Raw genomic sequence first — 24147 nt, 5'->3', positions numbered from 1 at the left:
CTTTATTAATGGGTTCTGCCAAGCAATACAATAGCCAGTTCATCCAATCCTACTCAGACAAATCGTCAAAGCTCCTTACTCTATCTCATTAATCTCACTATCCAAAAGGACATCAACGTTCCTTTTTTCAACGAATTGATGTGTTCTCGATTCTTAAATTCCACAATAACCTCTCCATCCTAAGTCTACTGCTCGAGCCTCTCTAGTCGTCTTCCCATCCCGAGAACCCTCCACGTCGTGTTAATTTACGATGGCCTCTAGACCTCCTTGGCCTTTAATACCTCACACTGGGTGACAGCTGAAACCATTAGTTTCTCATGTTATGTGTCCTCCGAGTGCAGCGATGGTATAAGTGTTAGTGATGTGACCGCGTGAAAAAATGTTTTGTTATCACATTTGTAATATGTTCTAATTTGTATACGGTACAAATAAAATAATATAAAAAAAAGATATTGTACATAGTTCAGTGGCTAAGTTATATTTACGGTTTTATATCGCGATCAATAAAGTTGAATGGATAATCTAGAATCATTTTTAAGATTATGACAAAAAAACCAAAGCTAATCTTAAATAATTTTCAATGCTTACCTAAAACGTCTTTTTCTTAAAACGACTTTTTGACGTACAGTTCTACTTATTTTATTATTTGTGAGACAATGTTCAATTGCTTATTTATAAATATATATATATTTATAAATAAGCAATTGAACATTGTCTCACAAATAATGAAATAAGTAGAACTGTACGTCAAAAAGTCGTTTTAAGAAAAAGACTTTTTAGGTAAGCATTAAAATGAATTTCTTACGTATGATTGTTTGAGGGAATTTTTGTGAGATCATTTGATCTTTCATCACTTAAATACCACGTAATAAATGTATTTTTATTTCGAACAGTAAACTAAATTAGTATTGTATTAATGTCTATTACTCATAAAAGTAATTAAACTAAAAAAAAGTTGATTATGTTCTTTGGAATTGTTGAAGACACCTTATTCTATCAATAATCATGGATTTGAACATTAAATGTATTACATAATTTGTTTAGGTTTGTCAATTATCATTCATCAATAATGAAATAATTTATCATTTTGATTGAGAATTTTTTTTAACTCTTGCGTTTATCTTTTTAACTGATTTTTTGTATTAGTAATTAAACTATAAGCAAGTAAAGTTCGACATAACTGAAAGAATCCAATGAATAATCAATTCACAGGCAAAAATGTTTGTGCAAAATTAATACAACTGAGAAATACCAAGTGCGTATAAATGAAAAAGTTCAAAGATTTCTGTTTTGTTTCTAATGTTTCGTAGTTTCAATTGTTTCTGGTGTGTTGAAGGTAATATATCGATGATGATGAGACAGCTTCGGAATTAATAAGGAGTTAATTAATATCGCAGTTAATATTATTGACAAACGGTTTTGTTATTGTATAGGTATTGAATTTTAACTAACTGAAAGGAAAATACTCACACTTTCATGAATTTGTATTTCCTGGCAAGTCTATACTCCCTGGTAGGCCGTATTTCCTAATAACCTGATATTTTTAACAATTACATCCTTTTATAAATAAAATTTTAATTTTATTGGTTTTCTTCTTCCTTTTTTACCGGTATACCAACTGACACTATCTTCGCACGATTGAAAGATCAAAAGAACAACCATGCTTTGATAGATAATTTGTGGTCTGTGGAGATCAACGTGTAATTTTATAACAATGATGTTGCAAACCAATATAGTAGTATTAATCTAAAGTCAATAATCATCGTCATTCCATAGATCCGATATGACAATTTTGTCTGTATGATACATTTGGCTCATTTTCTAACGACGTACCCTTGATTTAAAAAAACAAACAAAATGAATATTTCAATTACAGTTCACATTTTTAACCGTCATGAAAGTCGCGCTAAATTTAAACTAAAATTCAACGACTACTTTTTAAAAATTTATGTCGTCGAATAATGAGTTATACATTTACGAAAAAAAGACCTTTAATATTTTTCCCTGGACTCAAACCTTGTACACTTGCATTAAATTGCCCAACTTGTCGAACTAGGTCAGCAAAATACTTTTATCTTCTCACATCTCATATACTTTGTTAATGTTGATTATACATTAAAGTAATTGTACAGTGGTAAACATTCACGTGCATAGCATGTCACTGCTAGCATGTTTACATTTGTTTGCCGTTACTTTTATTGGTACTGAGGAATTTTTCCTGGTAACATTATTTAACATTTATGGTCAAACCAGAATGAAATGATCGAATAAAAGTATTGGGTTGTCCGGAAAATAATGCAGGATTTTGGTATTAAACAAAAAAAAAGAAACTAGTTACTTTAAAGCAATGTTCTTTAATCAAAATTCCCATACTCTCAATACATTTCTCCCAACGTGTTGGTAACTTATTAATTCCGTCTGAGTAGAATTCAGAATTTTTAGAATTCATAAAGTCAATAAATGCATTTTCCAGTTCCGTTTGATTTTTGAATATTATGTGTTGTAAGTAGTGGTCCAGGTGTCTAAAAAAATGGTAGTCAGTAGGCGAGAGGTCCGGAGAGTAGGGTGGGTGAGGCAAAGTTTCATAGCCAAGCTCCAATAATTTTTGTGACGTTACACGTGACACATGTGGTCGAGCGTTGTCATGCAACAAAATGGGCCCTTTCCGATTGACCAAAGAGGGCTTCATTACTGCCAATTTCTGATGCATGGTATTAATTTGGTTACAGTATGATTCAGCATTGATGGTTTCGCCAGGATTTAAGAAGCTGTAGTGTATTAAACCAAATGAAGCCCACCATACCGTAACCATTACCTTTTTTTGATGAGTTGGGGGCTTTGGAAAATGTATTGGAGCTTCTCCTTTGTCGAGCCACTGTCCAGAACGTCTAGTGTTATCGTAGAGAATCCACTTTTCGTCACATGTAACAATTCTGGCCAGAAATGGGTCATTTTTGTTTCGACAAAGAAGTGATGCACAAACATCAAAGCGCTGATTTTTTTGGCGATCGTTTAATGAGTGTGGAACCCAATTTTCGAGTTTTTTCACTTTTCCAATCGCCTTGAGGTGGTCAGCGACGGTCGTTTTACTGACTTTGAGTTGCTCTGCAAGTTCTCGAACAGTTGTTTTGGGGTTTTCTTCCACCACTGATCGCAGAACATCATCATTAAGAGAGGAAGGCCTTCCACGACCTTCTTCATCTTCAAGGCTGAAATCTCCCTCCCGAAATTTTTTAAACCACCTTTGCACAGTGCACTCATTAACACAACCCTCGCCCCAGTCTTGGTTAATGTTTCTAGCCGTTTGGGCTCCGCTTCGGCCGAGTTTAAACTCGTAAAAGAAAATCGTACGAAATTCTCGCTTTGACATTATAAGGATGACTGAATTATTTCCAAGTAGCGGAATGCTACAGAGGTAAACAAACAATATCATTTGGAAGAGGATTAATAAGTGTTGACATTCATACAAATGAGTAATCCTGTAAACGTAAACAGAATATTTTATATAGATTTTTTTTAATGAAAACTTAAAATCCTGCATTATTTTCCGGACAACCCAATATTAACAACTGAAAATAATTATAAATTTTTATCTTGCATATTTGCACCAATATTTTTCTTTAAATAAATCGAATTATTTTTATATAGAAAATATTGTTGTACATGCTACAATTTAGTGGAATGAGTTGAATATTTTACGTTTTAATGAATTATAGTAAAACGTTAAATGCTGTGACAATATTATTTAATTATATAAAATTTAATTGAAGAGACACAAAACATATGACAATGTAAAGGCGAAAATTTATAGATTTATTTATTTTAAAAATACACTTGCTCATATACAACTGGTATTGAGCGACACCGAATTTCAAATAAACAACTTTAATAATGTACATCGTTTGGCGATAAAGAATATTTTCTCTAGGCATTTTTATAATAAAAGTAATATTGATTATGTTAACAACGATATTCAATTTTTAAGCATTTATAATTTAAAATTTAAATATACCGCCGGTATTACAATTGATTAAATTTGCTTTAACGTTAATTTTAAAGTGGGGTCCTTTTGATGTTTTTTATCGACAGAGGAGCTCGTAGAAGAAGGGTCATCCTTACCCGGTTAAGAATAGGCCATGTGAAGTTGACACATGGACACCTACTTTTAGGCCAAAGCCCAAGTTTGCTTGATGTTTTCCATCTAATTGCAATCCATTGGCTCCATAGAAATTCCATGAGCACGGAAGCGAGTATTTAGGTCCCCTGTTCCGATTTTTTGAGAAAACAGTGTTGGTTTTTAATAAATACTGGTGTATATCTAGCTTCCGTTGAGAGTTTCATTAGCGTGACTGTTTGATGTGAGAGGGTTGTTGGCGGAATATCGAGCATCATAGCATCAACCCTCAATTAGGTTAGTTCTAAAACATGTGTAAGATTATTGAGAGTGAATGTATATATTAGTGAGAATGTGTGATGTGAGAAGTCGATGGCGCAAAATGAGTACCCCATCAGCTTAATTGAATTAATCGCTTGTAAATAGAGGTGAATGTATTGCTGAATTGACTTAACTGTTAGAAGCACCTGGAGCCCTACCGCGGTGGCTGAAGACTAATGTCTGCCTCGGACTGCCAGTAACCGGGGTGGGTGCTTCCCAAGTCTGCCGGCAGTATACTTAAATAGTAAAAGCTGGAATTCGTGGTGGACTACAAGTAGCGAATAGGCTTCACTCGGCACATGCTTGTATGTACGTACTTGTACGGATTTGAGCCTATATAATCCAAATCCTTTTGATATTTTTGTGTGCTACCCTGTTTTTTATCCAGTTTTTCCTAAGTTAATGAATTTCATTTTATTCGAAATAGTTCGCTTTGTGTTCCTTTTTTAAAACTAAACTTGGGTTCCTAGGAATGATAATCTTTCTGATTACAATATTTATTTTTACTTCTCGACTTGGAATTAGACGGTTTCAGCGATTATGCTTTTTCTTAATACTTTTGTAATATTGTTCCTAACGCCAGAAAGCTTAATATCTCTACATGGTCTTAAGCATTGTAATATTTCAACACGAAGAAAAATGTTTATTTTTAAATAGAACGAAAAACCCTGTCTTTTAATGTTGATACGTTGTGTAAAACAAGACGTGTTCGCTATTATGATCAAAAATAGTTAGAGTTGTGACAATGTTGTGTTTTATTGTAGAAGTCGGAAGTTGTGTGTATATTCATCTTTAATAACAGCAATGCTATTGTGTGCTGACTTAAATAATACACGAAAGCGTAGGGGCTTTAATATATAATTTCTTCACCTCCACAGAGGTCCGTGAATTATTCAACGACATTGATCTCCCTAAAACTCTAAGGTATAAATTATAAACAAGCATTTGACGGCCTGATGTGGATTGACATTGATAAACAAAGAAAATGTAGGTCCGACTTAAAATATAAATATTCAACTAAACTTATGAAAACTATAAAGTGAAAGTAATTTTTTACGGTAGATCTAAGTGAATAACTAAACTGATGTATTGGATCTTCTTGAGGTCATTTTACAGGTGAATAAAGAACATCATTATTGGGTTTCACCAAGCTTTCCGCGAATGTTCCGCCATCTTCAGGGCCTAATTTATTGAAAACAAAATTTACATTAACAGAGTTACATAAACCATCATAACCATACATTATGTAAACCATACATTATAAGAATAAAATTACGTACTTTACCCAGTTTTTTAAGACAATTAAATTTATTGCACATGTTTGTTGTTTTTTTAAACATGAAGGTGGAAATGAATCTACATACTGAAATAAAAATAAAAAATAAAATAGTCTTGCTTAAAATCTAGTGACACTCATCGGTCCATCCTTTGGTCTCACCTCTTTCATAATGATAAAGAAATACAGTACCTGAGATTGAGTATTAACTTATGAAAGAGGTGAGACCAAAGGATGGACCGATGAGTGTCACTAGATTTTAAGCAAGACTATTTTATTTTTTATTTTTATTTCAGTATATAGATTCATTTCCACCTTCATTTTTAAAAAAAACAATAAACATGTGCAATAAATTTAATTGTCTTAAAAAACTGGGCAAAGTACGTAATTTTATTCTTATAATGTATGTGTATATGATGGTTTATGTAACTCTGTTAATGTAAATTTTGTTTTCAATAAATTAGGCCCTGAAGATGGCAGACCATTCGCCGAAAGCTTGGTGAAACCCAATAGTGATATTCTTTATTCACCTGTAAAATGACCTCAAGAAGATCCAACACATCAGTTTAAACTACGGAGGTCGATCAATGTCAACTAGGATCTAAGTGAATATTAAGAAAATTACAGACCTAGTTAACCCTCTATATTTTTATTTGTAAGATGTAGTTACATAGAATAGAATAGAAAAATAGCTGTTTTTGTTTACAATATACAGGTCTGGTTCGCAATTACGTTAGGGGTATTAAGGACCGTCATGTTAACCTTGTTAATTCTGTCAAATCATGGTAGATCGTGAAAAATGATGACGTAGACCTATTTGAATCGGCTACTTAACATTGCTCGATCTAACAGTGTTGGATCTGTATTAGCTGTTAATTAGAATCGCATATCAGTTTAGTCAGACTTCGCCGTTACGGGACTTAGGTAACAATATTAGGTCGGCATGAATTTGGTTATTTGTTGCTATGTATTTGTATTTTTAAATACACTTTAATAGAATTCGATCAATATATATTTTTTTAAATTTCTAATCTATCTTAATACCCTCATTCATAGGGGAAATAGGGACTAGTTGTTTACTAACTTCTACCGATGACTAAGATCTCCTGGACTCGGCAATGTGTTCTCTTAGACAAGACCGATCCAGGCCGGCGTCCCACAAGAGTCCTATCCAAGCCACCTTTAATATCCAGGGGTATGTTTATTCAAAGCTTGAGGAGGACAAATGCATCGAAATTGCATTCACGTTAAACAAACAGAGTTACCCCGTCCATACGTTACCAGTAAAGAAATACAGACAACAACAGACGTAATACTTAGAGCTATACTTAGACAGTAGACTGACGTGGAATTCTCATAGAAGACCCAAGAAGTAAATAGACAATTTGGACAACTAAGAAGATTTATCCGACCAAAGTCAGAAATGCCGGTAAAAAACGAACTGACCCTGTACAAAACATTACATCGAACTATTTGGACATATGCAGCGGAACTTTCGGGTACCACCAAGCGATCTAATATCCAACGAATTCAAAAATTCCAATCAAAATTTCTTAGAAGAATTCGCCAAACTCCTTACTATCTCCAACCTCACTATTCACAATGACCATAACATATTCGTTGTCAAAGAATTGATCCATTCCGCTTTCTGAAGTTTCACTCTAATTTTTCAACCCATCCTAGCACTACTGCTCAAGCCCTCTCCATTTCTTCACTACCCAAGAACCCTCCAATTCGCCTTAATCCGATAACAAACTGGGTGCCGCTGGATATAACGAGTCCTCAGGGTGCAGTACCGTCCAGACCAATTTGTAATGAGTGTAATACCTTTACAGTACACAAACAAATATTCTTAAAAAAATCGAAATAACAGTAAGTCATTCATTCAATAGAGTGAATAAAACATTATAACAAATAAAAATAAAAATATAAATGAAATGCAATATCTGTGTTAGAGTTAGAATTAAACTCCAAGATGATTGGATCAAGTATACTGAGTAATACATATTAAAGAAAACGTTACTGCAGTTTATACAATAAAACCCCTATAGAAACACCCAAAAGTAGATAAATAAATATACAAGAGACATTTTTCACTCATTTATAAGGAAAAATTTTTACTTGAGTTCCAATAAGCATTAATACTAAATGATTTTTTTGGAGATCTTGAGGTGCGGTCTGGTGCGACGTAGGCTTTAGAAAAACATTTTCTTTATCGTGCCAACGTTTTGATCTTTATTGAGATCGTCTTCAGGGCTCAAGGTGTTTATTTTCTGTGTAGATATGTCATTCTTGTGTGTCGTGTTGAGAGTGCCCAGCCACATGACACACAGGAATGACACATCTACACAGAAAACAAATATTTTGAGCTCTGAAGACGACCTCAATAAAGACCGAAACGTTGGCACGATAAAGAAAATGTTTTTCTAAAACCTACATCATACCAGACCCCATCTGACGATCTCCAAATAATCATTAACTAACGGTCACTAAACACCACACATTAATAATAAATATATACATTTTTATCTCAACCAATTCCTTACATAAACATTAACTAATTGAAAGAAGTTATTTGGTCAATCGGACCACGAACTCTAATGGATTAATAATAAATATTATTCAAACCCTACGGTTTTGGATTTCGTGTCTTTCTAAAGAGAAAACAAAATTAAATTCAGTAACTGGTGAACAGCCAGAAAGATATACCTTTAAACATTGGACATCTGAAAGTAAAGAGTATTAGACCTCATTCCTGGTAATTGCATATCATGCAATTAGCATCAGTGTTAGTGATATACTTTCTGTCACCCTTATCTTAATTACACGTTTATTTGATAGTCTCGCCTTCATTAACAGTCTCTGTTTGACTATGGGATTACTTTCATGAAGATAGAATTCACTAAGGCCTAGATTGCTCCAAATTCTGATCGTAGGTGGTTCTCCGACCTCTCCATAATAGCTACATTGTTTACATTTAAGTTATGATAATTTTAAGAATTTAAACCATTAAACCCCATTATCAAGAGAACGTTATTCTGGGGAAAATTATTAGCCTCAAGGAAATACGAAAATCTAATCACCGAACTAAAAGATGTATAAAGGCTGCTATCAGGTGGAGGATCCAAGCACTCTAAGCTTACCAGTAAAGATCATTTTGCAATATCATTCTGTAATATCTCTGCAAGTCGGTTAATTTCGAACGAAGTGGTCAGGGGTATTTATTTACAGGTAATAAGAATAGCTTTTTAAAAAAGTCAAGTTTGAACTTTATCCATAGCTTTCATATTGAATATGGCCTAGATTTGTCAAACATAGAGCACCGATTCGAAAAGCATGAGCTTTGATTCCCAGGAATCTGTACGCCCTCTTTCCAGAATGTCTCGAATGTTTTTTTTTCTGCGTGTTACAAAGTTTTCTTCGCCAGGTTTTTCTTTCCTGTCATCCACAAAGAGCTGAAATATTTCTATGGTCAAGTTTAAAATATATTTTTTTATGGCCATGCATCTTCGGAGTATGCTATTGATATTTTTTCGTGAATTTTATTATGCAAACGTCGGTACCTTTTGATCAAATTAAAGTCAATCAAATCTCTTGCTCCAGTACTAAAATAAATTCAAATCAGCACATTTTTTTCACCCTCTTATTACTGATAATAATTATTGAAATAAATATTTGTAAAAAAATCATGAAAAAAAACCACATTGCACTAAATATCATTATGTTAGGGCCTTAAAACATTAATACCATAAATAACTTTTAATTTTGTAAGTAGATGTTTATATTTTGATAACAGAAATTATTAGAAATAGTACAACGTCGAGAAAAAATGATGTATTTCTCTATAGCTTGATGAAGGCTTTTCTATCTTTCAAATTAGTCATATCGCTGATTTTTTATATACAAAAATGTCAAGGATGATACGATCACATCAAGATAAATTACTACAGATAGTTTTTAGGACTTTTCATGCCTACAACATCATTCTTTGTACATAAAAGAAAGAAATTTATTTTAAATTATCTTCTTTTTTCCTATATATTTTACTACATTGCGAAAGGTCTTGGGCAATTTTAAGCAAATCCCCATCCTCAAGAAATTAACTTGTGAATGGTATCCAAAATCCTAGTTCTTTGAGTTAAGCAGTACCGATGTTGAAAGATTCCTTCATGCTCAAAAGACCTGAAGATGGCTGAAATATATTTTCCTTAATTGCCGAAACCCTATTGCGATTTCCTCTTGGCGGTATTCTTGAAGGACCACCTTTATATTGCATTATGTAACTACTGAGGTAACGTTGTTTTATTTTAATTTTATAAGGTTCGATTAGAAAACAAAGTTACATTACAAGGATTTGTCATGTTTAATTGCAAAATATGAACTTTAAATATCGTCATTGAATCACTATAAGAAAATATCTTCATATTAAAGTTTTGTTACATTTCAATTTACAACAATTGTTTAAAGAATGAAAACACTAAATTAGATGTGTTACTCTCAGAGTCTTTATATTAGAACTAGATAGAAATAAAGTAATGAGAATAAATAATGATATATCCGTGGATTGAATAGATTTAGTAATGATAAATAAATAAATTGGTGATTTGGTGAAGAAGTGGGAGAAAATTTCGTTTATCCAATAAAAAATGTTCGGGAAAAGATTTTTTGCAAATAACTTGAGAATGGTTGCTAGAAATTGAAACCGTTGAATTAAGCGTCAAAACCCTTTCAAAAAGGTTCATTGATGAATATATTGCCTTTTGAAATAATTAAGTTCCGACCCGTATCTCGTTATTTTGGGGAGTTAGATCAAAACTTTTTGGTTACTAAGAAACTAGGCAAATAATAAAAAAATTTGTATCTCGGTTTTTTCTACAATGGCCCATATAAAAAAAAATAGAGAGAAGAGGGGAATAATAGTAATTAAATTTACCCTGTGAACAAGGAGAAGTTAAGAAGTACGTAGACTGAGCATTTCGGGCGTACAACGATAGCAAATAAAAAATCTTGAAATTGGAACTTTTTATGTGATCGTAACATGACATCCCTAATAGTAGGAGAAAGCAATGAAAATCTCTAAATCGTGGGGAAACATAACAACCTGCCAATAGGCGTGTTTATGAAAATTCTGAGTAACGAACAAGCAGAAAAGCTGGCCAGAGGAGGATTTGCATGGCCTACAAGCTATAATTGGGTTAAAAAACCAAACAAAAATTACTTCATCTGAATTGGTTAAAATTAGTAGAATGGAATAGAACAGGAAGAACGAACGAATTCTAAACGTGCCAGGCACATTAAGCCCATGATTAAAGAAATCTCACCAAACACTGGCAAACACAGTGCTACATTTAATGTAAATTTCAGGCAATTTATACGATTATATACTGGTTACTAGGATCTGAGAAAACCCACGATTTAACGATGGCCCCATTTGTAGGTAATGCAATGGGGTGAATAAATGCCACCAATATCATGTTAGAATGTAAATCAACCGCTCAATATAGACGTCATTTAAAACACCAAGATAGCATGGGAAAAAGAACTGCAGTGACAATCAGAAATCTGACTACCTTTTAAGGAGTAAAGGGCCTTGTGAATTGAGAAACTAGGAAACGTACAGTTACTGTCTTGTTTTGAGAATACAAATGCCCGCATCCTAGAATCCTGTTTGTACTTCTCTCACACCAATAAAAATTCGACCCTACTAATCAGTAAATTCTATAGAGTTACTAATTTTGGGTCAATCGATTTACTATAATTTAAAAAAATCATGAGTATAAAAAAGCGAATGCTCCAACTTCCAAGCGAAATTATGCCATGGCTCTCATTTGGATTCGAAACTCGTCCAGGCCTTTTTGAAGCTGCCAGCGTTCTAATGGCCCACGGGCTCCTCCTGGCATGCCGTATTTTTTAACGTGCTCTTTCACAAAAATAACTCAATTAATTAAGTCTGTAATAAATTTATTCCGGGAAAAGGTGAAGTGCGAAAGGTGAAAACAAAAGTGGATCTTGTTTCAAATTGGAATTGACCATTTGGTTCATTATGACATTGGTATTTTCGACGGCCAATTTCTTTATGTGAGCGTTCCTGGCCCAGGTTTTTCAGATGAGAGATTGAACGTATTTCTACATACTTTTGTCATGTGAATATCGTGTTGCTGAGTTAATTCAATTTTTTAAAATTATTACTGAGACATCGAGAGATGTGGTATGGTGTGTTGTAGGTTTAGAAAACGTTTCGATCTTTATTGAGATCATCTTCAGGGCCTAAGATTTATAAAAGTTTTTTAAATTAATTATTAATTAATTTACACAATATAAAATGTTTAGGTTTAATCAAAGTATTTGTACTCACTCAAAATGTTTTTTTTTGTGTATATGTGTCACTTTTCTGTGGTCGTATTGAGAGTGTTAGTGAGATATTAATGCTTTTCGTTTATATATGTTTAATTTTGATGGAGGGGGAAGGAGGTAAGGATAGAAATTGATTTGTCTATGAGGAGTTGGTTTCTTTGATGTAACAGGCACCGAAATGGCAAAAAGGGATGATCGTTTGTCCTTCGAGCCTAGTTAGCTAGGATTATTACCGACGGAATTATTGGGGAAAGAAGAGATAAATTGTTGGATATTTAGACTATGTGTAATTGTTTGATTACACATATGATGTGTGGAGTGTAATGATTGTTTCATATGTTGTATTATATGTTTTATGTGTTATATTTTATTGACATTGAATTTGATTTATGACATTAGCGTAGCTGTGGCTGGGTTTACCTGTGCCTGTTCTGTAATTTATGCTGCGTTCTCTGCTGATGTAAATCATTGCTAAAATGTTACATTTATGTTTGTTTTGTTCTGTGTTTATTTTTTTTGGATTGTTGAAATCGAAATTGCGGTGTTAAAAATGGTGGGCAGCCAGTGCTAAAGGATTTTATTTTCGCCATCGTAGATATGTTGTTTTACCCTCTTATCCATATATTGGGATGTAATTCAGATGTAAGTTGCCGGACAATTTATAAAATTGATTTTGTGCATTACATCCGTCTTAATTGTTTCTGGTGTGGGATCTTCAATTTAGGGAAAAAAGGTGTGAATAGTTTTATAGTTTTTGAAGGCATGGATTTTTTGCCTTGGATAGACAAAGAAATAGCAGTAAAACAGGACTTAGTACTAGTATTCATAAGTTTCAAAACTCCCAGAAATAAACAAAACTTCACAATTACTTGCATACATACATATATCATTAAAACCATAAATATTGTCTTGATTGAACGTTTGCATGTTTTTACGTTATCTTTTCACCTCACAAGGCCAAATTGTTTATAAAAATATAGGTAATTTTAATCTTTTGTTATTCATCAATATATAATTAAATGTTCTTTGCGGATTTTTTTAAAGTCACGTAAAATTGATGTTACTTCATAGCTCTTAAAGCACTTTAAAAAGAATCAAAACAATAATTATGTTCACAATTTTTGAACTTTTCATTAAGATTTAAACCATCGAAATTCCGAAGCCGAGAAGCCTCTGCAAGTACTCTGCGCTGGAGCGTAGGGTGAATTAGAGGGGTGTCGGAAGTGTAAAAGCTTGTCGTCGAAAATGGACAACTGACGTATCAATCAATGACGACGGTGGGGTGTCTCGTCGGAATAACACAGGCCCAAGCAGCCGATTTTGAAACAGGTACTACTGTTAAATGAAGACTTTCTTCTATAAAAACCTTTGCAACTTTCAAGAAAAAAACATCGTTTTAACAATTAAGAACTTATCCCTTGGTGGGCTTCTGTTAATAATGCTATCCTGAAGGGTTTCCAGTGGGTGAGAGGCACGTTGATTGAATGTTATTAAAAGAAAAAGGAATCATTTTGTTTTGAAAGTCCTTGCTACAATCCATAAGTAAAGAAGTAATTAAAATATTATTTATAAAGTTTAACATATTTAAAGTTTAAAAAGTTACGGAATTCAATTTTATGTCCTTTTTGTTTACCATATAGTTTTGTTACATTAATATTTTTTGGCTACTTTTTGAAGACATAAATATATTGTACTCTTATACCTCCTCCACATCATCTAGAGTTTCGCTGAACAGGTTTGTGGAGTAAATGTTAAATAGTAATGTCCACGGGATACACCCCTGTCTAAGACCTCTCTTGATTTCGATGTCATCCGACGAGCAGCCTTATTTCCTAAGAATTGCTTTTTTGGTTCCCGTAAAAGTTTGCAATAATAATAAATATACTCATGACTCTTTAAAGGCAAATTTTACAAATTTTACTTACATTATAATTTATGTAACACATGGTCGGTACAACAATCAAAGAATGACTGTCGCAACAAAAACTTCATTATTTATTAAGCTCTTAAATAAAATGATCGTAACATTTTAACTGTTAGTTTTTAAATGGTTTGCGTGGTGTTGTACTTGTTTTTTGTCACATTTACATTAGTGACACCCACCAAACTATGAGTATTGACAGAAGAAAAATGATCGGTAATGAATTACCTATATGTTGTTTGTTTTATTAATTAGTTTATTCATATAAAAAATACACGATTCACCTTTAATTATTTTCTGCACCGACTCCATCATCGCGGTTACTTTCATGCGTGACAGGTTCTCCGTCGGCCCACTCGTTGTGCTCTTGTTGCATTGGGATCAAACACACGATTAAAAGAAGGTGGCCCGGTAGGCAAAGTGGTTCTCATGTATCAAGAGCGATGGAACTGCATGTGTTGGGTGTTGAATTGACTTAACTGTTCTAAGCACTTCGAGCCCTACTTCGGTGGCAGGACGGATAAGACCGACGTCTGCCAACATCCGAGTGGGTGATTCTTGAGGCATGCCGGTAATTTATTGTACATTATAATTTTTGTAATTGTATATTGCAAATAGGTTCCACTTTGAATATGTTTGTATGTATATACGTACATGGGCGGACTTGATCATAACAAATCCAAATCGAAATACAAAATATAATTCTGAACTCTATGTGATGTGGTTCAAATAAATATAGTTATTAGAAATTCGACGTTCTTGGTAAGGAAAACATGATCTTTTTACACCTTTTTTTTAAATGGAAATATTATGGGAAAAATGAGATATTTGTCAATAGTATAAGCGTTTTAGTGTTCGTTTACGGAACGGGGCCTGTTTTTTCCAGCGGGCAAACAATTGATCCGCCAGGCTTGATGTAGAGCTTGTTGTTCCAAGCAATTCATCTTTCGATGAGTAAATATTTGTTCTCCCCCTTCGTCTGCCTCCTTCCAGAACCCTTCCTCTTTGCGTAGCATCTCCCATCGGGAATAGACCGAGTCGTATTTAGCCAGACGGGATCTCGATTTATCCCGGCCGAGGTCGGACAACGGAGCTCTGTCTGGAAACGTTTCGCAATCCGCTCTTTTGTTTTACGAGGTGCCAATATTTAATTGTCGGACGATACCGTTCTGCAAAATAGAAAGTAGGAACGTGCAGAATGTTCTAACGTCCTTCACGAGACGGCTATCTGACAGACGCGATCGGAGAAAGTAGTGGCCCTGAATGTTCTAATTGCCCGATTGTCAAGTTTGCCGTATTACATTTAAATGCTGAAGTGACAGTTTATGCATCATAACATCTTTGTTGCAAATTTATCAAAAGTTGCATTAAACTATAAGAGCAACTTTTCTTCCATCCAAGATAAAAATATTCTTGTTTAACTTTATAAGTTTTTACTTTATTTACTTGTCATTACCATAAATCAGTGAAATGTACAATACTTCGAATCAGTAGGAGTGGATGAATAAAATCTAAGAGAAATGCTGGGGCTTTAGCCCATTACGACGTTTTGACAAACCAAAAACCAACTTCTAAACAAAAAATCAAGTCTTAAAAAAACGATATAAAAAGTGAAATCCTTATTGAAAATAAAACACCTACATGTATTGTTATAAATCTGGGGAGTATAAATTCTCAAATGTAAAGTTTACACATAACTGTTGGAAATTGTGTATTAATGTTGATGAAAGAAACTTCCATTTTAACGACAGAGGAGACGAAGTTGGATACTCTCTTGTTAGTTGACAAAGTAAATGCGTAACGTTCAGTAGATCTCAATTCAAGAAACGAGTTAACGAAAATGGGTCGTCTTAATTATAAATGCGTGCGATTTATCTAGGATAATTTTTTTAAACACCATCAGCAGCCAAGCCGCAAACATTTAGCTGCTGTCGAATCATGTAGGAATCATTTTCGTAGCACGTCTTTAAACTCGAGACACTGCTTCAATATTGTCATTACCAAAATGTAATTCAACGTTTAGAATCTATTTGCATTAATTTTACTAGTATTATTGTTATATGTCCAACGGTGATTCCAGCATTCGTAATGTATAATACATTACTGGGAAGCGTCGAGAATCACCCATCTCAGTCTAGGGTCAGGCCTCGATCTTTTCCATCTCGCCCGAGGTTGGGCTCCGTTGCTGTCAGCAGCTAAAAAAATTCAGCCCCAACACATTCAGTTCCTGCATCCAAACCCATTCACACTCATTTCCTATTTAAATACCATTCACTCAATAAGGGTGGTGGAGTAATCGAAATTCCTCCATCACCCTTTCGTATTGGATAACTGACCTAATTGGAGGTCGATGGGAGTTACTCAATATTCCACCAACAGCTCATTCACGCCAATAAATACAGCTTCAACACACCCTACGGACACAAAACAATCTATGCTGTATACAATAAAACAGCTGTTTCCTCCAAAAATCGGAACAGAGGACATACTAGATAAACGCTGCCGCGCTCAAGCTCGATTCTGATATCAGTTGGCATTCCTACATGCTCTCTATATAGAGCCAAGTAGTCGCACCCTTCAATTGGGACACATCGAGCAACCTTTCTTTACTTATCAGACATATACGCGGGCTTTGGCCCAAAAGCAAGTCTGCATGAGTCCACCTCGTAGGCTATATCCATATCGAGTGAAAATTCCATTTCTTCTACAAGTCAGATCCTCCTGTCCTATCGACAGTGCTCTTGATAAGCGAGAGCTTCTCTACATCCAGTACACCGACGCTGCCACCTCCTATTAATCATGTTTTTATTACATTTTTATCGTCAGAGGGTGGTTGTTTAGTCCAGAAGTTGGAAGTTTACCGACTCATCCGCCTTTGCGGTACTCTCCAGGCTGATGTGTCAGAGTTCCCAGACAACAACCATTGCTTTATAAACACGTCACAGTTCATGATATTCCTCCAACAAGAACAAAACGAGAGGGTCGACGGAGAACCTGGACAGAAGTAACCGCTCTTAGGGAGTCAGTGTAGACGAAGTACGCCATCATCATGGTGTTATATTTTGATGAACTCGGTGACAAAAATCTCGGCAATGAGGAGTGAAAGATAAGGGAAGTTTTATAGTAATTCCCAAATTTTTCTATCTGCTCAGAACACAACGAAAACCAAACTTCCCGATTAGGCATTCTTTGACCTCACCAATTTTATTGTCAAGGTGCTGGATCAGGGAGATGAGGTGGTTGGTACTTTAGACAATAATATTCTTCTGATTAATCTTGAAAAATGTGGTATTCGTGTCTCTGTCCCGGCTTGGTTCTCTTCATATCTCTATGGACGGCAGTCAATAACATTAATAACATTGTCACTGTCAAATCCTCTCCAGATAGAGCAGCGGCGTATCTAGCCGAAGGTCGTGGGTTCGAATCCCTCTCGTGCCATTGACTTTTTTTCATCTCAACTAAAAACCTTAATTAATTGTAAATATTACCAATCATGCTGATGACTCCAACTTTGTTGTGCGTGCGGGCTCTCGAGAATGCTCTTGCTCGTACAGTAGAGCTGTCATTAAATCAGTTGGAGTTCAATTGCTCTAAATCAAATTTCAAAATATTCAGCAAGACAATTTTACCAAAAAACTCAGTCAACTGTCACTACTACAAAGTATTTTCCACTTGCAAAATCCGTATTAACCATCCTCAGCGAATGAGAACCTTTCATATGAAAAGAAATAACAAACTAAATTTCAAACTGACAAAATAATTAAGGTAGAATAAGTATGTTAAGTATGCAAGTATCCCGAGAAATATCGACAGCTGCGCTCGCGGGCGAAATTTTGTCATAGTGAAAGCTCATCAATTCAAGAAACGTTGGAGAAGACAATGGATTCGAGTGGTGCGATGCATACACGATCCTGGCGTTGTCTACGTCCCACGGAAACAACAATGCGCCCTGGTTGAATCAGGATGATCTGATATTAAATCGCCGTGAATTAAACATCTCCGGCCATGTCGAGATAATCATCCGTCCGCATTGTGACGTACCCACCCGGGGACAACGACCTGTCGATACTGCGAAGAGTGTTTGTGACTGTCGACGACTTCACTGCGAGAATCCCGAATTTATTTGTGTTTCCACGATTTGGGTGCATTCCACATCATCTAATACTTCAAAGATCGAAGATAATAATATATTCATGATAAAAGTCATGAATATTAGGAACAGATATTGTCAGCAATATAAATTAAAACGAATCAAATACATATTTGAACATTTCCGTTCAAAGTTGCTAAATCGAATGGTGTTTAGGGCCTTAGGTTTTCTGTATCATTTCTTAAAATGTTTCTCATATCAAAGGAGGTCAAAAGGTTCGCAAAAATTGCAAATATGTTGGGTTGTCGATAACTTTACCTTTGTAGTTTCGTATTCCAATGGGCCTGATGATCAGTCAGAATTTTCTTGCAGAATAACAGTTTGTTTTTTAGGCTTGTTTTTCATCCATGTTTCATGCATTTTCTCACTCGCTTGTATGCGTATGCATCGAATTTATCCCTACCTAATGCAATAAAGAGAGAACGATAAAAAATAACTTTTTAATTTAATATATATTAATTTAATTCTTTATATAATTTTTCTTATATTCATTAGCCATATTAGAGTATTTTTTAGAAATGTATGAATAAATCAACCATAATAGAAAAACAATGTGGCAATAATCATGTGCAAAACATCTTACATTATGATGATAGTAGTTTATATTGGTCATTAATAGTCTTTCAAATCCTTGATAACTTATAGAAATTATATATTAAAAAAGGATTGATAACTTATTGTTATACAATATGTTTATTACTCATAGAAGCAGTAAAACAGGGGACATTCATAATATTTATAGTAGTTTGATGATTCTATCTACTTTCAACCGACATAAATTTAACTCGATTATACTCGGCGAAGGGAAATTGCTTTAACTCTAAGGATTAATCTTCAGGGTAACAAAGTGTTGAAGTACTTGCAACACAAAATGAGAGAGACAGAGAGAGAGAGCGAGAGNAGAGAGAGAGAGAGAGAGAGAGAGAGAGAGAGAGAGAGAGAGAGAGAGAGAGAGAGAGAGAGATAACGTGAGGGAAAAGTTTTTAGTGTTTATCCTTATGTATTATTCGAAGATCGTGAGATGCGGTGGGTGCCAACACGACACACAAGAATGATACAATTACGCAGAAAACAAACACTGAGCTCTGAAGATGATCTCAATAAAGATCAAAACGTTGGCACGATAAAGAAAATGTTTTTCTAAAACCTACGTCACACCAGACCGCATCTCACGATATCCGAATAATCATTAACTAACGGACACTAAACACAACACATTCTTATGTATGATCAATTCATCAGCAATCATATTTTTTTGTTTAATATACTTAGTACGTAGATGTCTAATGAACCTTTGCTGTCTGTTCACGGCTTACATTACATAAAAATTATAATTATAAAGAAGAGACGTCATCACATGTTTAGGTTTTTTTTCAATTTTTTGCAGTAGGAGTAAATGATGACGATTTATTATTTGGGGGAAAAACACCCTTTGTGGTAGTCCGACCCTCCCTGGAACAAAGGGAGCTTTTAAAAAGCGGTTTCATACTCGTTTGTGATTTGTTGTTGTCGTTTTTTGGAGACGAAGCCGGACTTGATTGATGGCGTAAATTCAACGTTGTTTAGCGGAAGCTTGAAGCAAATAACACCCCCGCCCCCACTTGTCTCTTTACTTGCGGAGGAAAATGAGCTTTTACAAAGGTCAGACCGCAACTCTTTGGATAAACCGTTTAACCCTAAGGTCGGGTTAACGCATAACCATATTTTACACGCTGACGGATTGTTTCGTTTGGATATAATTATTACAAAATAATAATATTTTAAACAATAATCATTATCTCTTGCACATTAGGCTGATGTATTTATTTTTGTATAGTTTAGAAGTTTCAAATCAGATAATTTAATTTGATTTAAATTTGATCTTAAAAAAATTACAGAAAATCTGTTGGGCTTGAAAGTACAAAGTGATATCAGTCAAATTATTTACTTCAAATTTCTCGTAGTGTGATAGTGAAGTGATAATGAATAAAGAGTTATAAAGTGAAAAAAAACTGACGTGAAAGTAAAGAACCCTTAGGAATTTCGAGTACTTTGGGACAGTTGAATGAAATTTGTTGTTTTATTGTAATTTATTAACGTGAATGGCAATGCTTCTTCTCCAATAACTGAGTACTCTGGGCCAGTATGAATGCTAGCCAAACTAACTTTTTTTAAAGTATGTACTTTATTATCTGTATCTGAAAAGCTTGGGGTTTTTTATGTGTATATCCTTGACTGGCACGACCCTGAGGTAGTCAGAGGCCTGCTACTGGATAGAGAAACGAGAGATTCGGTTACCCAAACCCTCAAAGCCTAATTGACAGGAATTTTGTTTTGATGTACCGTCATTAAAATGAATCAGAAGGAATAAAATATGAAAAGAAGAGGAGTAGCGATGACCAATGTAGTTGCCCGTTCTCAAATTATCCGAAATTTATCTACTGCGAAATATAATTCTCACCAGAACATAGTTACAATACATAACGAGTTAATTGTCGCATCTCAAGAATTACATACATGTACGAATTTCTATTGGCAAAAAAACATTACATTTTATATAATAACAATACAATAACACATTTGGTAAAACATCCATATAAGTAGAGTAAAAATATGTTAAGCACTGTATTTTTTAGCCACCATAAAATAATAGTGTTTATATTTATTTATTTAATAATTCTAACGAATATTTTTATTTTCATGAGTTTTGAGTACTCTGAGAGAACGATGTCATGTGTGTGAATGTAATTTATTAGCGCGAATGTTGAAGCTTATCTGCAAATAGGGATATCGACAACTCTGGGGTAATGTGAATGAATTTTGGTGTAAGTATGTAACTTACACGTATGAATGGAGGGACTCACCCCCAATTACCTCGAGAAATATCGAGTTCTCTGAGGTAGTGTGAACGTAGTCTGATGGGTGGATGTAGTTCACTGGATCCCGCTCGTGTCACTGACTTTTATATCTCAACCAAGACCTTGTATAGAAAGAATAATTAATTGAAAGAAGTAATTTACGAGGGCGAATGTGGGAGCTTGTCCCAATTAAGCCGAGGAATATCGAGTACTCTGAGGTTGTGTAAACGAAGTATGGTATGTGAATGTAATTTAGTAGCGCGAATGTGGGGCTTGTCCCCAGTTATCCCAAGGAATATCGACTACTCTAGGATAGCGCGAATGCTAACCAAACTATTATGTTTTATTTATTGTTTTTGTGTATATGTTCGTTATTTGTGTTATTTTCCCTCAAATGAGTAGGCGCTGAGGTACAGAGAGGCTAGCGATAAGATATTGCACCATGAGTCGATTACCATTACATAAAGCATTTGAATTAGAGAAAGACAGGAAAACAGAACATCATGGCACGTGATGTCCAATATAGTTTTTCGGCCTTAAAAAATGCGTACTTTACTTCATTTCTATAATTATTTACCATTTGAGGGGAATTATTGGTATATATCAATAATAATTATTTTATTATTTGTATAAACCTGATATCATTTGAGTCAAAATATATGTAAGTTTAGAAAATAATGATTGTCAAGAAACGATGTTCGACAAGTTTGTAGGAAAGTATCTGTAAAAGTTCGTTATCTCAACAATTCAATGATTGTTCGGGTAATTAGTAGCGTCATGAAATATAGCCCTTTTCAGTCGGGTTCGTAGAATTAAAAGTGAAAGTTCAATCAGAAGTTCGGCAGCGGATGTCTCATGTTTTAAAAGATTTTTCCAACCTGAAGTGACTATTCTTTTGATAAAATTACAAGCGTACTGAAACCAACTGAATGACGAATTTTTTAGGGCTAACATTAAAGGCCTACGTTTTTTAAAACTTTTTTCTTGAGAATGCAATTTTATCATTAATGAAAGTTGCAACATCAGCGTTATTGTTTTTCAAACACTCTCGCTTGTACTGTTAAGTGTCTGCTTCAGCATCGTCAGCCAATTAGTGTGAGGGTAGTATATAAAAAAATACTAATGAATTTTAATTTGTTTGATATACAACAATTCTACTCCTAGTTAAGCTAGAAATTCAATCTTAAAGTAAAAAATATATATTTAAAGGTTTTGAAAACAATCATTGCAAAAATAATTTATACGTTTATTAGACTAATTAGATGGAATGACCAAATATTAATTAATAGATTTAGCGGAAAACCTATTTTTAAAAGATATGAAGGTATTAAAAAAATGATCATATAAAGCTGGGGGCTTTAGGTCAATCAATGCAGGAATGATATTGAAGATTGAATTTTTTTCTTTTTCAACAGTAATAAATCCAATCACACTGCTTATATCCTAAACCGATTTAGCAAATTGAAAAATGAACTATTCAATTTACTTGTAAATGGCGAGCTGTAAAATAAGTCTAACTGGTAAAAAATAAAATCTTACAGTGGGATCCAGGTTTGTGGGTCACGAATTCTAAACTCAAAAATATCGGAGGTCCCACTTCTTGTGAATTGCACCTTGTCTCCCAAAAAAAATTTAAGTTGAAATATTTCATTGTTTAATTTCGGCGTTCCCCATGCTCAAATCAATTAGGTGAATATATCATTTCACATCATTTTTTATGTAGATTAAAATGAAATTATAACAAAAGCTATCAAAATTTATAACCAAATATTTTTCAAGTAAACTAGCTTATAATTTATTTTCTCTTGAACCTAATATTAAATTTCGTTTTTCCACCTCTAGAGACCCCATAAATATAAATTTTTGTTTGAATTTAAATTTTTCGATTTTTTGATTCCTAAAATTTTGACGATTTTAAAAAAAGTTTTATCGGAATGTCTAATTAAAACGTCTATAATTCAAAAACGTCTAAAAGGATTTTCATGTCAAACTTAACATTTGAAAGAAGAGGAACTTAGCATAGCTTTTTAACGACCTATCTACCATTAGAATACATCAAATATTTCTATAAGAAAATGCACAAAATAAAAAAATTATTTGTTAGAAAGTAACTTGTTTTTTAAATGGAAATAATAGTCCGATTTTAATGTTTGATAATGTTATAAATTGCACTTCACAATTTCGTTAAAATTAGTTAATAAAAAGCCCCTTTTGAGCCCTGAAGATGATTTCAAAAAAAGATCGAAACGTTGGCTCGATAAAGAAAATGTTTTTCTGAAACCTACATCACACCCGACCGCATCTCACGATATCTGAATAACTATTGATTAACGGTCACTAATCTCTACACATAACGATTTAAGTTCATTTGGTTAAATCAACAATTTTTTAAAATAAATTTGAGGTTAGGTAAATACCTGAAATAAGTAACTCCTGCTTATGATTTATTACTTAGATTGAGTTAATTGCAATCAATATTTTTGTATTTGAGGTTAGGTAAATACTTTAAATAAGTATCTTCTGGTTATGATTTATTAATTTCGTAATGTTAATTGTAATCAACAAATTTCTTTTCTTTTTCTAAAATTTGAGGTTATGAAAATGCGTTAAATAAGTTTCTTCCGTTTATGATTTATTACTTTGATTGAGTTAATTGCAATCAATTTTTTTTTCTTTTCTAAAATTTAAAGTGAAGTAAATTTCTTATTATTATGATTTATTACTTTGGTTAGTTAGTTGCAATTAATTTTTTTTTTTATTTGAAGTTAGGTAAATACTTTAAGTAAGTTTCTTCTACTATGTCAGAACTTCTTTATGTCAGAAAAATTGAGCTCAAAGTGGACCAATTTATTATTTGAACACCAAATGGTTATTAATGCGTCGGGTGAGTTTATCATAAATTTTGTCACGCTTCAAACTTGATATAGGGTCAGGCGTTGTCGTGTAAGGAAACGTGACCATTTCTATTCATTTATGCAGACATCCTTTCTTATAGAGTTGATAAGTTGTTCGTCCTCGCCTGCGCGACCTTTGTCTTTCACAGTTGCAAATTTTTTAACTTGGTAAGTTACTTTTTGGTGGTTACCAGAATTAACATCATATTTCTAGTGAAAAACGCATCAATTATTAATTCGAACTGAACGGTTCTGGCATCGAAGCAAAACTCGCCTCCTG

General features: G+C 33.8%; 1 protein-coding gene across 11 annotated transcripts in view; it reads left to right on the top strand.

Moving 5' to 3' along the window:
• LOC106673761 (potassium channel subfamily T member 2) overlaps positions 1–24147 on the top strand; it is a 454961-nt gene that overhangs the window by 87095 nt on the left and 343719 nt on the right. The gene's annotated exons all lie outside the window — the stretch shown is intronic.

Source organism: Cimex lectularius, unplaced genomic scaffold (assembly GCF_000648675.2).
Source record: "Cimex lectularius strain Harlan isolate CLEC.00 unplaced genomic scaffold, Clec_2.1 scaffold6, whole genome shotgun sequence".
Lineage (NCBI taxonomy): Eukaryota > Metazoa > Arthropoda > Insecta > Hemiptera > Cimicidae > Cimex > Cimex lectularius.
The sequence above is the reverse complement of the archived record's forward strand: the minus strand, read 5'-3'. Positions and strand labels throughout refer to the sequence as shown.